The sequence below is a fragment of the Pseudophryne corroboree genome, chromosome 6, assembly GCF_028390025.1.
Source record: "Pseudophryne corroboree isolate aPseCor3 chromosome 6, aPseCor3.hap2, whole genome shotgun sequence".
NCBI lineage: Eukaryota > Metazoa > Chordata > Amphibia > Anura > Myobatrachidae > Pseudophryne > Pseudophryne corroboree.
In genome coordinates, this window is record NC_086449.1 from 119,982,676 (window position 1) to 120,000,754 (window position 18,079).

Sequence of the window (18,079 nt, forward strand, 5' to 3'; positions counted from 1 at the left end):
GCCACCTGTAAAGAACAATTTTAACAATGAACCCCGCACCCACCGCCACCAGGGTGCTATCAGCCCAGTACTGGTTATTGCTCGGGAGGGGGACCCCATGTTTATTTTTTGGGATCCCCACTTCCGAGGAATTCCAGCACTGGGCTGACTAGTTTGGGGGGGGGGGGGTAGATTAATGCTATGGCAGGGGGACCCCATACCGAGTGTCTCCCCTGCTATGGCATTACCCCCCCCCCCCCCCCTGGCTGGTTCTGCCTGGTTTTACGAATAAAGGGGGGGGGGGGGGGGCTACGCATTTTTTTTCCTCTATGGGGGGGGGGACGTTAGCTGCTTGTGCCTCCCCAGCCACTGACCTCACCGCACGCCACTGGAGACTACAGTGTACGGTTCCACAAAGACGTTAAAGATGTAGAAAGAAGATACCAGGGTCATTGGGATGTCCGCATGATGGCTGACTACAGCTGGAGGATACACAGAGACGACAGAGAAAAAACTTGTAAGCGAAAAGCGACAAAACAAAGTTTGAAGCAAAAAAAAAACCAAGATAGTAACAATTTTTTCAATATTTATGTCTTTTTTCTTTTATTGTTTGATTTGATTGTTATTTTATTATGGAATTAAGAAAAAAACACAGTGAAATCATCTACACTTCTTCGTATTTCACAATAAATATGTTAAGAACAATTAAACTTCTTTAATTTCTTTTTAAGAATATAAAACTTATTTTTAAGAATATAAAAGTATTATTAAAAAAGCTCTCAATACCTTAAATTTCGCAGACCTGTGTAATTTGTATAACAGTTAAACCCCAGAATTCGGTCTGCTGCCATAGTGATCAGGATAATAAATTTTGTATTGTCACAACAAGCGGAGATAAACATAAATAAATAAATAAATAAATAAATAAATAAATAAATAAGATATATGGCCAAAGTAAGGCGTATATTTACTAAAGGTCGATTTTCAATCAATGAAAATCAATCTCAATTGATGTTCGGTTTCCAGGACTAACATACATTTAAAAATGAATACAGGTTGAGGATCCCTTATCCAAAATGCTTGGGACCAGAAGTATTTTGGATATGGGATTTTTCCGTATTTTGGAATAATTGCATATCATAATGAGATATCATGGTGATGGGATCCAAGTCTAAGCACAGAATGTATTTATGTTTCATATACACCTTATACACACGGCCTGAAGGTAATTTTAGCCAATATTTTTAATAACTGTGCATTAAACAAAGTGTGTGTACATACACACAATTCATTTATGTTTCATATACGCCTTATATACACAGCCTGAAGGTAATTTAATACAATATTTTGAATCACTTTGTGTATTAAACAAAGTTTGTGTACACTGAGCCATAAGAAAACAATAAGAAAACAAAGGTTTCACTATCTCACTCTCACTCAAAAAAGTCCGTATTTTGTAATACAGGTTGAGTATCCCTTATCCAAAATGCTTGGGACCAGAGGTATTTTGGATATCGGATTTTTCCGTATTTTGGAATAATTAGATACCATAATGAGATATCATGGTGATGGGACCTAAATCTAAGCACAGAATGCATTTATGTTACATATACACCTTATACACACAGCCTGGAGGTAATTTTAGCCAATATTTTTATAACTTTGTGCATTAAACAAAGTGTGTGTACATTCACACAATTCATTTATGTTTCATATACACCTTATATACACAGCCTGAAGGTCATTTAATACAGTATTATTAATAACTTTGTGTATTAAACAAAGTTTGTGTATATTGAGCCATCAAAAAACAAAGGTTTCACTTTCTCACTCTCCCTCAAAAAAGTCCGTATTTCGGAATATTTGGATATGGGATACTCAACCTGTATAAAAAAATCATGTCAGTAAATGAGTGTTTTAGCCCTGGAAACCCAACATCGATTGAGATAGATTTTCATCTTTTCATCTATAAAAATGGCCCTTTAGAAAATATACACCTATGTCTTTATTTGTGAAATATACCTTTAAATCATCATACCTTGTTATCACATTATCTGTGAGACTGCAATAGTTGGAGATTACACATGGGAAGATCCAACTACCCTACTGTATAACTTCTGGATAGACTATCCTGGTGTCCACACTCTCTATGGGTTTATCCAACTTCTGTCCATTCAGTTAACAGCATGGGACAATAGTGTAGAATAGGGATCACTGGTTATTAGTCTAGTCGGCTCAGACTTGTCTAATGGCAGGAGCAGCATTCATGTGCACAGCTCCAAGCAACTGGCTGACTGCTACGGAACAATGCAGTCGCTGACAGATCTCATGTATACAGCTTGTATACAATAGGGACTGAGGCTAATTGTGAGATGCTGTATAAACAAAATGTGTACGTCTCTAGTGCTTGGTCAAAACAGGAGCAGAGTGGCTTTGCAAGAGGTTGCTGCGGTCTTTCACTGTTAGTACAACATACATGCATTAACATACCTAGTGCTAAAGCCAGAGGCACTCCGCCTTCCAGCACAGCTGTGTCAATATATAAGAACCATTGTCACAGGCTGCCTGAGGAATAATGACAGGACTAGGACAGGGAGTCCTGTTGCTGGAAGGCAGGGAATGCGATGGTGGTGACAAGCTCATCTCACACCAACCAATCCACCCCATGGAACTCTGGAAATACCTTTAACAGTAACATGTCACCTTCCCCCCACTCCCAGGAATGTCTGAGTGTGATAAGGACTACAGGCGGATGCAATGATACAGGAATGAGCCTAAAACTATATTATTAACGGGTGTGGTATGAATGGTCTGCAGTCATCAGGTCGGCATGAAAATGTTGACAGGGTCAGACTGTTGACATACAGCATGTCAGCATATTCACATGTCAACAGTGAGCAAGTCAACATTCATCATGTAGTAATAATTTTATTTATCATGCCTACTTGCATGATATGTCGGCTTGATGAACTGTAAAGAAACAATTCCTGGTGGTCTAATGTTCTCTTACCTTCTCCAATCGGCAGCTCCAGCATCTTCTTACAGGTCCCGGTGGTCACGTGTGGATCAGTTACAACTTAGTCATCTGAGGATCGGCGTACCTGGAAGTATTTCTTCCCCCATACCCCTAACACCCGCCCCCTCCTGCAGCCTAACCCTAGGTATCCCCCCCTCCCCCTAACCTTCTTGGCGGTGCCTAACCGCTTGCATCCACAGAATGTTCACATTTCACATGGCAACATTTCAGACACTATGTACATATCAACAGTTTGAACCATGTCGCTGTTCTGGTGGAGACATTGTGGGGGTGACCTTGTGAATGCCATCATGGTTACTGTCAACTAGGGAGGCCAATCCCGGGATCGGCGGGATCCCGGGATTTGGGCCCAAAAATGCCAGGATTTGAATCCCGGGATTGGAGCTTCCAATCCCGGGATTCAAGGGATTACAGTGCGCATGTGCGGGAGGGTGGGTGTAAGTAATGACACTTACTATTAGGCATGGACAAGCTGAGAGCTGAACGCGGCAGCACTTCAAATGTAGCGCCGGCCGCCAGCCAATCAGAGCTGGCGGCTCAGCAGCCAATCAGGGAAGCTGCCGCAGCAGCGGCAGCCAATCAGGAGCCACTGCTGCGACCGCTTCTCTGATTGGCTGCCGGTCCGCCAGCTCTGGTTGGCTGGCGGCCGGCGCTTCATTTGAAATGCTCCCGCGTTCAGTGAGTCCATGGCTGCCGCCCGCCTAATAGTAAGTGTCATTACTTACACCCACCCTCCCTCTCGCGCCGCTACCAACCCTTCCACACCGCTACCTACATCCTCCCTCCCGCACCACTACCTACACCCACCCTCCCGCACTGCTACCTACCCCCTCCCTACCTCCCGCACCGCTACCTACACCCTCCCCACCTCCCGCACCGCTACCTACACCCTCCCTACCTCCCGCACCACTACCTACACCCTCCCTCCAGCGCTGCTCCCTACAACCTTCACTGGTCCCTACTGCAATCCCGGGAATCCCGGGATTGACCGTTTTTCAATCCCGAATCCCAGGATTGAAAAAACGGCCCAGGATTGACCTCCCTACTGTCAACCATTCACCCGGATACCGTCATTAACCAGTCTAGACTATGCTGGGTTCTGCAAAAAGTGATTTCATTATTAGTATCAGTCTCTACCTCAGTGGAGCTTAGTCTGATTTCTAGTATCCCACATTAGCTAACAATAAAGGTGGGTACACACTGGCCGATATACAGTATCGACCGTTCTATTGAAAGGCCGATATATCGCGGGTCCGTCGGCCAGTGTGTACGGGCGATGTCTGTGAACTCCGTCGTTCACAGACATATCGCGTTGGCCCCGCAGCACAGCCGACGTCCAATAGATCTAACAATATATTGGCGCGTCGCTGTGTGTGTACGGCATACACATGCTGCGGCGGTAATTGACAGCTGAACTGGGCAGGCGTGTGTACAAGCCCGCCCAGTTCATGACGTCAGTCCCTGACGAATCGGGCAGTGTGTATGCACAGCACACTGCCTGATCCGTCCATAGATATATCTGCAGATCAATTGATCTGCAGATATATCTATCAGTGTGTACCCACCTTAACCTACTAGTGTCTGCAGGCTGCGGAAGCAAATTAGAGCACCCAGGACACTCTTGCTGACGTTATCTTTCTTCGCTGTGGGAGAAGCCCGGATAGGAGATGCAGGCGATCACTCCAGCGGCAGGACTGGTGTATTCATGTCATTAGCTCCAGCCACCGTCACGGTAAAATGCCACGAATCGCAGGTCCATGGCTTGGGGCAGGACTAAAATGGCACCAATCGATATAACGCTAGATGCTCATTAGGGGAATGTCGCCCAGTGTGTACGAACCGCTACTGAGTTGGTATGTACACTTTACATGTCACAAGTACAGGACAGATACAAGTGACATCTTCTAAAATAGTGGCTTTGCAGTTGTTTTTATGAGGACAGCAACAATATATCTATATATAGTCTATGTTTCGGCATAGCACCAGGGCGTTGAAATGTTTGTCATACTATTGGAGGTATTCAATTAGTGCCGTTTTTTCAACCACTAGAAAAAACTGAACTTTTCACCCGTTTTTAGGTCAAAATTACAATCAACCAATTTAATGCCCGTGCTGTTTTTTCGACTGGTCAAAAAATCCAGCACTGGCGAAAACCACGTGTATCTGCGAATATGCCACTGATACACGTGTTTTGGCGAATTTGCGGACGTTTTCACCCGTTTGTAGCACAATTTTCACCCATGCCGATTTGACAAAAAAAAGTGAAACGCCATGGCCAAAAAATGGATTAAAAAATGGGCGAAAATGCCCACAATTGAATACCGTGTCGAATTAGTGCCGTTTTTTTTTCCGACCAGTCGAATAAACAGCACTTTATAATACTAATATAACTTTTCTACCTTTTTCACTAAATCCAATGAGTGCTACCTGATTCCTTTTTGCATTACTTTGGGGGACAAGGCCAGTCACCCTAGGGAGCCTTGCTTCATAATGATAGATATCGATCTGGCCTATAGGTTGAGGGCTCTGCAGCAAGCCAATATAACAAAGGCAGGGGCGTAGCCAGAACTTCATGGGCCCCATAGCAACATTTTGAAGGGGCCCCCCGTCCCAATGCATCTAGAGAAGACTACTCTGCAGCAGTTGTTAATTTTATTCCCTATAATAGTACCCTGGTTCATTTTCTGAACCATAGTAAAGCCTTATTTAATGTTATGCCCCATAGTAGTGCCCTAGTTTCTTTTATGAATAGTATTAGTGCTTAACTTCACCCTACGTCACATTTCAGAGCTGCCAGAACACATTATGCTGCACAGTACCCCCAATTCACATTATGATATTTAGTGCTCCCCGTTCATATTGTGCCTCATTACAGTGCCCCGGTTCATATTATATAATATAAAAAAAATGCCCTCCAGTTCATTTTATACCACACTACAATGAGCAAGTCCAGGGGCATACCTAGATATATTGCAGGCCCCACGGAAAAAGTTTGAATGGACCCCTACGTACCACCCAATGGCGAAAAATGTATATAACACATGTAACTGTTACAGGGAAGGTGGGCCCTCTCAGCTCTGGGCCCCATAGCAGCTGCACTGCCGACACCTATGGTAGCTACGCCCTTGAACAAAGGGGAATACAACTAGAGGAATGTGACACCACTTGTATCTGGTGGTTGTGTACAGAGTGTGCTGTATGAGTTGCGGCTGGGAGACTGGCGCTGGGGATCCCGGCAGTCACCATACCCACCCCGGGATTCCGGGAAAGCAGAATGACGGTGGGGGATGAGCGCAACAAAGCCCCTTGCAGGCTCGCTGCGTTCACCACATAGCGGGCTCGATGGCTCGCCACAGGTTCTATTCCCACTCTATGGGTGTCGTGGACAACCAAGAGTGGGAATAATGCCTGTGGGTCGGCATTCTGTTTGCCGGCATTTTGAGTGCTCGGGATCCCGGCATCAGCATGGTGACCACCGCAATCCCTGACCGGACTCCTGCTGTGTATGTAAAGGAGTAAATGAAGTAGAGAAACCAGTATATCTGGTATATAGTCCTGGGTACAGATGATGCAAGCCTATGTAATATGTCAGGGGTAAATGATGGAAGAGCCAGACATGCATCTGGTGTAGGACATGGCGAGGGTGCTGGGTACAGATGATGCAGGCCTATGTATTATGTCAGGGGTAAATGATGGAAGGAGACCATCATACCATCAGAGGTGGTAGAGGCTAAGACTGTAGGGCAATTTAAACATGCTTGGGACAGGCATATGAATATCCTTACAAAGAATTAAGGTTAAAAATAAGAATTTACTTACCGATAATTCTATTTCTCGGAGTCCGTAGTGGATGCTGGGGTTCCTGAAAGGACCATGGGGAATAGCGGCTCCGCAGGAGACAGGGCACAAAAAAGTAAAGCTTTTACCAGATCAGGTGGTGTGCACTGGCTCCTCCCCCTATGACCCTCCTCCAGACTCCAGTTAGGTACTGTGCCCGGACGAGCGTACACAATAAGGGAGGCAATTTGAATCCCGGGTAAGACTCATACCAGCCACACCAATCACACCGTACAACTTGTGATCTAAACCCAGTTAACAGTATGATAACAGAAAGAGCCTCTTAAAGATGGCTCCTTAACAATATAACCCGAATTTGTTAACAATAACTATGAACAGTATTGCAGATAATCCGCACTTGGGATGGGCGCCCAGCATCCACTACGGACTCCGAGAAATAGAATTATCGGTAAGTAAATTCTTATTTTCTCTATCGTCCTAAGTGGATGCTGGGGTTCCTGAAAGGACCATGGGGATTATACCAAAGCTCCCAAACGGGCGGGAGAGTGCGGATGACTCTGCAGCACCGAATGAGAGAATTCCAAGTCCTCTTTTGCCAGGGTATCAAATTTGTAGAATTTTACAAACGTGTTTTCCCCCGACCACGTAGCTGCTCGGCAGAATTGTAATGCCGAGACCCCTCGGGCAGCCGCCCAAGATGAGCCCACCTTCCTTGTGGAATGGGCCTTAACAGATTTAGGCTGTGGCAGGCCTGCCACAGAATGAGCAAGTTGAATTGTGTTACAAATCCAACGAGCAATCGTCTGCTTAGAAGCAGGGGCACCCAACTTGTTGGGTGCATATAGTATCAACAGCGAGTCAGATTTTCTGACTTCAGCCGTCCTTGAAATGTATATTTTTAAGGCTCTGACAACGTCCAACAACTTGGAGTCCTCCAAGTCGCCAGTGGCCGCAGGCACCACAATAGGTTGGTTCAGGTGAAACGCTGATACCACCTTAGGGAGAAAATGCGGACGAGTCCTCAGTTCTGCCCTATCCGAATGGAAGATTAGATAAGGGCTTTTATAAGATAAAGCCGCCAATTCAGATACTCTCCTGGCGGAAGCCAGGGCCAGTAACATAGTCACTTTCCATGTGAGATATTTAAAATCCACCTTTTTCAATGGTTCAAACCAATGGGATTTGAGGAAATCTAAAACTACATTTAGATCCCACGGTGCCACCGGAGGCACCACAGGAGGCTGTATATGCAGTACTCCTTTAACAAAAGTCTGTACCTCAGGAACTGAGGCCAATTCTTTTTGGAAGAATATTGACAGGGCCGAAATTTGAACCTTAATAGATCTCAATTTGAGACCCATAGACAATCCTGATTGTAGGAAATGTAGGAAACGACCCAGTTGAAATTCCTCCGTCGGAACACTCCGATCCTCGCACCACGCGACATATTTTCGCCAAATGCGGTGATAATGTTTCGCGGTGACTTCCTTCCTTGCCTTAATCAAGGTAGGAATGACTTCTTCTGGAATGCCTTTCCCTTTTAGGATCTGGCGTTCAACCGCCATGCCGTCAAACGCAGCCGCGGTAAGTCTTGAAAGAGACAGGGACCCTGTTGTAGCAGGTCCCTTCTCAGAAGTAGAGGGCACGGGTCGTCCGTGACCAACTCTTGAAGTTCCGGGTACCAAGTCCTTCTTGGCCAATCCGGAGCCACTAGTATTGTTCTTACTCCTCCTCACCGTATAATCTTCAATACCTTTGGTATGAGAGGCAGAGGAGGAAACACATATACTGATTTGTACACCCAAGGTGTTACCAGTGCGTCCACAGCTATTGCCTGTGGATCTCTTGACCTGGCGCAATACTTGTCCAGTTTCTTGTTGAGGCGAGACGCCATCATGTCTACCATTGGTCTTTCCCAACAGTTTATTAGCATGTGGAAGACTTCTGGATGAAGACCCCCCTCTCCCGGGTGAATATCGTGTCTGCTGAGGAAATCTGCTTCCCAGTTGTACACGCCCGGGAAGAACACTGCTGACAGTGCTATTACGTGATTCTCCGCCCAGCGAAGAATCTTGGCAGCTTCTGCCATTGCACTCCTGCTTCTTGTGCCGCCCTGTCTGTTTACATGGGCGACCGCCGTGATGTTGTCCGACTGAATCAACACCGGTTTTCCTTGCAGGAGTGGTTCCGCCTGGCTTAGAGCATTTTAGATTGCTCTTAGTACCAGAATGTTTATGTGAAGAGACTTTTCCAGGTTCGTCCATACCCCCTGGAAGTTTCTTCCTTGTGTGACTGCTCCCCAACCTCTCAGGCTGGCGTCCGTGGTCACCAGGATCAAATCCTGTATGCCGAATCTGCGGCCCTCCAATAGATGAGCCTTTTGCAACCACCACAGAAGATATACCCTTGTCCTTGGCGACAGGGTTATTCGCAGGTGCATCTGAGGATGCGACCCTGACCATTTGTCCAACAGATCCCTTTGGAAAATTCTTGCATGGAATCTGCCGAATGGAATTGCTTCGTAAAAAGCCACCATTTTTCCCAGGACTCTTGTGCATTGATGTACAGACACCTTTCCTGGTTTTAGGAGGTTCCTGACAGGTCGGATAACTCCTTGGCTTTTTCCTCGGGAAGAAAAACCTTTTTCTGAACCGTGTCCAGAATCATCCCTAGGAACAGCAGACGTATCGTCGGAAAACAGCTGCGATTCTTGGAATATTTAGAATCCAGTCGTGCCGTCGAAGAACTACTTTAGATAGTGCTCTTCCGACCTCCAACTGTTCTCTGGAACTTGCCCTTTTTAGGTCGTGCAAGTAAGGGATAATTTAGATGCCTTTTTTCTTTGAAGAAACATCTTTTCGGCCATTACCTTGGTAAAAAGGCCCGGGGTGCCGTGGATAATTCAAACGGCATCGTCTGAAACTGATATTGACAGTTCTGTACCACGAACCAGAGGTACCCTTGATGAGAAGGACAAAATTTGGACATGGAGGTAATCCTTGATGTCCAGGGACACCATATAGTCCCCTTTTTTCCGGTTCGCTATCACTGCTCTGAGTGACTTTATCTCGATTTGAACCTTTTATGTAAGTGTTCAAAACATTTTAGATTTAGACTATGTGTCACCAAGCCGTCTGGCTTCAGTACCACAATATAGTGTGGAAAAATAATACCCTTTTCCTTGTCGTAGGAGGGGTACTTTGATTATCACCTGCTGGATATACAGCTTGTGAATTGTTTCCAATGCTGCCTCCCTGTCGGAGGGAGCCGTTGGTAAAGCAGACTTCAGGAACCTGCGAGGAGAAGATGTCTCGACTCTCCAATCTTTACCCCTGGGATAATACTCGTACGATCTAGGGGTCAACTTGCGAGTGATCCCACTGCGCCCTGAGACTCTTGAGACTACCCCCCCACCTTGAGTCCGCTTGCACGGCCCCAGCGTCATGCTGAGGACTTGGCAGACGCGGTGGAGGGCTTCTTTTCCTGGGAAGGGGCTGCCTGCTGCAGTCTACTTCCCTTACCTCTATGTCTGGGCAGATATGACTGGCCTTTTGCCTGCATGCCCTCATGGGAAAGGAAAGATTGAGGCTGAAAAGACGGTGTCTTTTTTAGCTGAGATGTAACTTGGGGTAAAAAAGGTTGGATTTCCCAGCTGTTGCTGTGGTCCCCAGGTCCGATGGACCGACCCCCAAATAACTCCTTCCCTTTATACAGCAATACTTCCATCTGCCGTATGGGATCTGTATCACCTGACCACTGTCGTGTCCCTGACATCTTCTGGGAGATATGGACAACGCACTTATCTTGATGCCAGAGAGCAAATATCCCTCTGTGCATCTCACATACATATATATAGAATGCATCCTATTAAATGCTCTACATGAATAAAATATTTTCAGTCAGGGAATCTGACCAAGCCAACCCAGCACTGCATCTCCAGGCTGATGGCGATCGCTGGTCGCAGTATAACCACCGTATGTGTGTATATACTTTTTAGGATATTTTTCCAGCTTCCTATCAGCTGGCTCCTTGAGGGCGGCCGTATCTGGAGACGGTAACGCCACTTGATAAGCGTGTGAGCGCCTTATCACCCTAAGGGGTGTTTCCCAACGTACCCTAATTTCTGGCGGGAAAGGGTATAACGCCAATATTTGCTATCGGGGTAACCCTACGCATCATCACACACTTCATTTTATTTTATCTGATTCAGGAAAAACTACAGGTAGTTTTTTCACTCCCACATAATACCCTTTCTTGTGGTACTTGTAGTATCAGAAACACGTAACACCTCCTTCATTGCCCTTAACGTGTGGCCCTAATGAGAAATACGTTTGTTTATTCACCGTCGACACTGTATTCAGTGTCCGTGTCTGTGTCTGTGTCGACCGACTGAGGTAAATGGGCGTTTTTTAAAAACCCTTGACGGTGTTTCTGAGACGCCTGGACCGGTCCTAATAGATTGTCGGCCGTCTCATGTCGTCAACCGACCTTGCAGCGTGTTGACATTCTCACGTAATTCTCTAAATAAGCCATCCATTCCGGTGTCGACTCCCTAGAGAGTGACATCACCATTACAGGCAATTTCTCCGCCTCCTCACCAACATCGTCCTCATACATGTCGACACACACGTACCGACACACAGCACACACACCGGGAATGCTCTGACAGAGGACAGGACCCACTAGCCCTTTGGGGAGACAGAGGGAGAGTCTGCCAGCACACACCAAAAACGCTATAATTTTATAGGGACAACCTTATATAAGTGTTTCTCCCTTATAGCATCTTTTATATATATACAATATCGCCAAAATCAGTGCCCCCCCTCTCTGTTTTAACCCTGTTTCTGTAGTGCAGTGCAGGGGAGAGCCTGGGAGCCTTCTCTCCAGCTTTTCTGTGAGAGAAAATGGCGCTGTGTGCTGAGGAGATAGGCCCCGCCCCTTTTTCGGCGGGCTCGTCTCCCGCTATTTTTGAAGTTAGGCAGGGGTTAAATATCTCCATATAGCCTCTGTGGGCTATATGTGAGGTATTTTTTGCCTCTAATAAGGTTTTTATTTGCCTCTCAGAGCGCCCCCCCCAGCGCTCTGCACCCTCAGTGACTGTTGTGTGAAGTGTGCTGAGAGGAAAATGGCGCACAGCTGCAGTGCTGTGCGCTACCTTTATGAAGACTCAGGAGTCTTCAGCCGCCGATTTTGGACCTCTTCTCTCTTCAGCGTCTGCAAGGGGGCCGGCGGCGCGGCTCCGGTGACCATCCAGGCTGTACCTGTGATCGTCCCTCTGGAGCTAGTGTCCAGTAGCCAAGCAGCAAATCCACTCTGCACGCAGGTGAGTTCACTACTTCTCCCCTAAGTCCCTCGTTGCAGTGATCCTGTTGCCAGCAGGACTCACTGTAAAGTAAAAAACCTAAGCTAAACTTTCTCTAAGCAGCTCTTTAGGAGAGCCACCTAGATTGCACCCTTCTCGTTCGGGCACAAAATCTAACTGGAGTCTGGAGGAGGGTCATAGGGGGAGGAGCCAGTGCACACCACCTGATCTGGTAAAAGCTTTACTTTTTTGTGCCCTGTCTCCTGCGGAGCCGCTATTCCCCATGGTCCTTTCAGGAACCCCAGCATCCACTTAGGACGATAGAGAAAAAGGGTTGAGATTGCCTAAAGGATAAAATAAAAAAGGGGCAGACTAGATGGGCCAAGTGGTTCTTATCTGCCGTCAAATTCTATGTTTCTAAGTTTCTATGAGACAGGAGCCAGACATGCATCTGGTGTAGGACATGGTGAGGGTGCTAGGTACATATAATGCAAGCCTATGTAACTACAGTATGTCAGGGGTAAATGATGGAAGGAGACAGCTGCATGTGGTGTATAACATGGAGAGGACGCTGGATTCATATGATGCAAGGTCTCTGTGTACAGTACATGCCTTTAATGACCTAGGAGAAACTGTCACATTCCTCAGGTTAATGCATTTAGAATCCCTTCCCACAGGCTCCTGTTCAGAACTGGCAGCAGACACTATTACACATTACACCAGGGCCGGCTCCAGGCCTACTAGCACCCTGAGCGAGGAAATTTAAAAGTGCCCCCCCCCCTCCCCCATGCGCGCGCCGAAGGCGCGCGCTCCTGAAAAAGTGGGTGTGGCCTCCTGAAAAAGTGGGCGTGGTCTCGCCCCCCAGCAGTGCCAGCTACACATGACATGCCCTCCGGCAGTGCCAGCTACACGTGACATGACTCCCAGCAGTGCCAGCTACACATGATAGTGTTCACTTTTTAGGGCAGGTTGCTGATCACAGGGAGGGCACATTTTTAAGTTAGGTGGGCAAAATGATGTACATATTGTAATGCTTGTTGTACCCATTTCCACACGCTAAAGCATGGACAGTGCGCGCCGAAGGCGCGCAGCAAAAATTTAGGGGAGTTACTTCGTGGGGAAGGTGCGTAGCCACATTATAGTGGCAATTCACATTACACCACACAGTAGTGCAGCTAATACACATTGCACCAGGTAGAACCTCCTATAAGAGCACGTTAGACACATTGCGCCAGGTAGAGCACTGAGACACACTGCCCAGCCACAGACGCCTAGCGGGAACACTACATGATATGCCCCCCAGCAGTGCCAGCTACACATGACATGCCCCCCAGCAGTGGCAGCTACACGTGACATGCCCCCCATCAGTGCCAGCTACATAAATGGCCACACAGTTCCAGATGGATAAATGCCCCCACAGCGCAGATATGCCCCCACAGTGCCAGATACATTAATGCCCTCACAGTGCAAGATATGCCCCCACAGTGCAAGAAATGCCCCCACAGTGCAAGAAATGCCCCCACAGTGCCAGATACATAAATGCCCCCACGGTGCCAGATACATAATTGCCCCCACGGTGCCAGATACATAAATGCCCCCACGGTGCCAGATACATAAATGCCCCCACGGTGCCAGATACATAAATGCCCCCACGGTGCCAGATACATAAATGCCCCCACGGTGCCAGATACATAAATGCCCCCACAGTGCCTGATACATAAATGCCCCCACAGAGCCAGATATGCCCCCACAGAGCCAGATAAATGCCCCCACAGAGCCAGATAAATGCCCCCACAGAGCCAGATAAATGCCCCCACAGTGCCAGATAAATACCCCCACAGTGCCAGATATGCCCCCACAGTGCCAGATATGCCCCCACAGTGCCAGAAATGCCCCCACAGTGCCAGATATGCCCCCCACAGTGCCAGATATGCCACCCACAGTGCCAGATATGCCCCCACAGTGCCAGAAATGCCCCCCACAGTGCCAGATATGCCACCCACAGTGCCAGATATGCCACCCACAGTGCCAGATATGCCCCCACAGAACCAGATATGCCCCCACAGTGCCAGATATGCCCCCACAGTGCCAGATATGCCCCCACAGTGCCAGAAATGCCCCCCACAGTGCCAGATATGCCACCCACAGAGCCAGATATGCCCCCACAGTGCCAGATATGCCCGCACAGTGCCAGAAATGCCCCCCACAGTGCCAGATATGCCACCCACAGTGCCAGATATGCCCCCACAGAACCAGATATGCCCCCACAGAGCCAGATATGCAATGCCCCCCCCATAGCCAGAAATGCCCCCACAGTGCGGATCCCCCCAATACCTGCGGCGCTGCTGGGGAGGAGTACTGCTGCTGTCCGCCTGTCCGAGTGTGCTGGCGAGCGGGCGGGAGTGCTGGCGGGCGGGCGGGCGGCCGGCGAGTCAGAGTGAGCCTGGGTCCGGGTGGCCACTTGTGTGCACTATGGCGCCGGCGTCTGACGTCAGACACCGGCGCCGCGCAGCGCGCATAGCGCACAGTGCACACGGGCCAATGCTGCACACACAGGGCCGGCTCCAGCATCGAATATGGCGGCGCCAGCGCGCGGCGCCCATTAAGGGTGGCGCCCTGTGCGGCCGCTCTATTCGAACATGCCTAGAGCCGGCCCTGCATTACACTGAATGCAAACTGTAGACTGTAATTTATATTCAAACCCACCCTTTCCTCCCCTCCCAGCATGATGGTTTCAGTACAACAGCAGATTCCTCCCCCCTCTCCCACACCTAAAAACCCAGTTGTCCAGTTTACAACCCTCCCCAGCCGCCTTAAAACCAGTTGCCCAATTTACAACCCTCCCCACCCCCAGGACATTATATATGTCCATTGAAACTAAGTTTGGAGTCAGCCGCAGACCAACAAAGCTTACCAACACATTTATTAGGTATGAAGACAACAAAAGGTTACTGCCATTACCACAGTCAATGAACTTGCTGACTAAATACTATTCTGCCCACAATAACTCTGCAGTCCCAATTTCAAGGGTAGGTGACTTTGTGGTTACCAATGCATTATATTCAGTTCCATCTGTTACACGTACAGGGATTACAACTCCTACTGTTTAGTACACGTCTGCCCAGAGCTCTTCTGATAACGTAGCTGGAAATGTGCTTGGGTGATCAGGAATTAGTGGTATGAGCTGCACTAAATGATGGGTCTTGTACCGGCAGATCATGCGGTGCACCGGAGACTGTACTAGTAGACTGGAGAACATATAATTAGCTTTTCATATCTTAGCTTCTGCAAGTGGGCGGCCAGCAGCCACATCATCTGCCACATCCCCATTTATCTTCCTGAAAATATTTCATGGAGTGCTTGGAATTTCATGAAATCTGTGGCTGTTGTGTAACGTGGCACAGTGGACATAGGGGGTCATTCCGACTTGATCGCTAGCTGCCATTGTTCGCTGCGTAGCGATCAGTGTAAAAAAAGGCTAATCTGCGCATGCACCGCAATGCACACACGCGATGTACGGGTACAAAGAGCTTTGTGGTTTTGCACAGGTTCTAGCGACGTCTTCAATCGCACTGTCGGCCGCAAGAAGATTGACAGGAAGAGGGCGTTTCTGGGCGGCAACTGACCGTTTTCAGGGAGTGTTTGGAAAAACGCACGCATGCCAGGGAAAACGCAGGCGTGGCTGAGCGGGTGTGTGACGTCAAAAGCCGTCCCTCCAACGTTAGAATCAACGCGCACGAAGAGTAAGTCCAGGGCTGGTCTTGTTTTGCACTAAATATTTTTGCAGGCGCTCTGCTGCACAAGCGTTCGCACTTCTACAAAGCGAAAATTCACTCCCCGGTGGGCGGCGACAGTGCGTTTGCACGGCTGCTAAAAACTGCTAGTGAGCGAACAACTCGGAATGACCCCCATAGTGAGATGTCTGTTAGGAAACAAACTACAGTATAACAGTCTCAGCATTGGTGCCAGACCAAACTGGTAATGGAGAAGAAACTTACCGGGCGGCTCTCGGGATAGCAACAATAAACCCAAAATGTTAATTGTGCAAGGAATAGGGACGTATCGGATCACTGGTGACCCTTTTTCAAGCTCATTGAAACTACTGTATATACAAATAACCTCCTGTAGAGAATAGCTCCAGCATTAAAGGTTTGGAGACATACTGCAATTACATTTGGCTTTTAAACAACAACAAAAAACTCCTATAACCTTAATAAATGAGTAGCAACTGCTGCAATCTAACTTCATACACAGCACTTTCTATGAAGATGTAACATAAGACACCAGCAGGCACATGGATCTGCATTAAAGTCATATGCTAAACTGGAACATTTATACAAAGTACATCACTATTGCATTTACCATATAGATACAAATATATATTCCAAGTGTGCCATCACACAGTGGTTTAGCCCATCACAACGGGAGCCGTTGTGTGGGCTGAACCACTATATTCACTGACAACTCCTGACATCACTGAAGTAAGCAAGCACACAGGCTGAATCATCAGTAACAAAATGGCTGCCCTGTGGCCAAAAATAAAGAAAAGGTAAAAGTTATAACACAATGAGGGGCAGATTTATTAAGCCTGGTGAATAACACACCAGTCAGCTCCTGTCTGTCATTCTTCGAACCCATTCTGTAACATAACAGTTAGGAGCTGATTGGCTGGTACTTTATCTCCTTCCACTTTATCACTTCGCCAGGCTTAATAAATCTTCCCCTCAGTCTCCCAAGTATTTATATAGTGTGATCATGTGATATTAGTGACTTATCTCATTGGGTAGATAATTGGAGCATGTAAAGTGAGCCTGCATGGCACGTATAAGTTAGGACCCCAGTCCTTTAGGAAGCTACAGTGCCTAGTATATGATGTGCCTATTATAAAGTGTAAGTTTAAACAATAGCAGTGTTAAACTGAAGGAAAATAGAAGGCAGGCAAACAAACAAATAATATAACAGAAAACTACGTGACAACCACTAAATAAACTCAGGATCATTATGTGGCCTCTCCTCACCCCTACCATGAGAACTCCAGGACCTGGCTTACCACCTCTCCGGCTGAGAACATCACGTCTGCCCCCGGGCCTAACCCTCAAGATGAGCAGGGAGCTGTGGGGGGAGAGCACCAGGACCAGCAGCGACATCTACATCGGACTTGAGTGTGCTCCCCACATTCTCATACCCACCTGTTCTGATCTCATGAGACCAGGACATTTACCTGCAAATGTGTTTCTTACCTTTTTATTTTTCCTCTCCCCCCCCCCCCACCACATGCTTTACCTGTAATGTGTACCTCCACTTATTGCACACCCTGCCAGTGTGACCTATGCAGAGTACCCGAGATGGTGGTCTTGGATGGTTCCTCTGTGGGAAGGATGTTCTTCATGAGTAACTTTCCATACAGGATATATCATACTACTACTACACAAGTGTCACTTTTCCCATATATGCCCATGGCCCTTGTATGGCTCACCTCCCACAGTGTAACCTTTGTAGTGCACCCAACATGGCTGCCTCATCTGGTACACTTGTGGATGGGATGAAAAATACATGGACTTGGTGGTGTTGTTGGGACCCTACTCTAAACGTGCAATCTCTCCATTTTGTGTTCTCTTCTGGGGGGTAGACTATTCAACCAAGGGTAATCCTACGCAGTGCGCCCAAGATGGTTGCCTCACCTGGTACCTGTGAGGGTGGAATACACAACCCTTGGAAGTTATTACCCAAAATGCCTACACCAATCCTGCATTATGCTTACTGTGTGCTCAAGGTTTTCTTTTATGTCTGTGTGGCTTGTCTATTGCTGCTTTACCTAAATCTTCTGTATTCTGTGTATTGTTTTTGATGTCTGTAAAGCGCCTTGAGTCCTGTTAGAGAAAGAGCGCTATATAACTAAAATTATTATTAATAGTCCGTCAACACGGTGTTTAACCCTCTCAAAAGAATGTGAACTGCCCTTT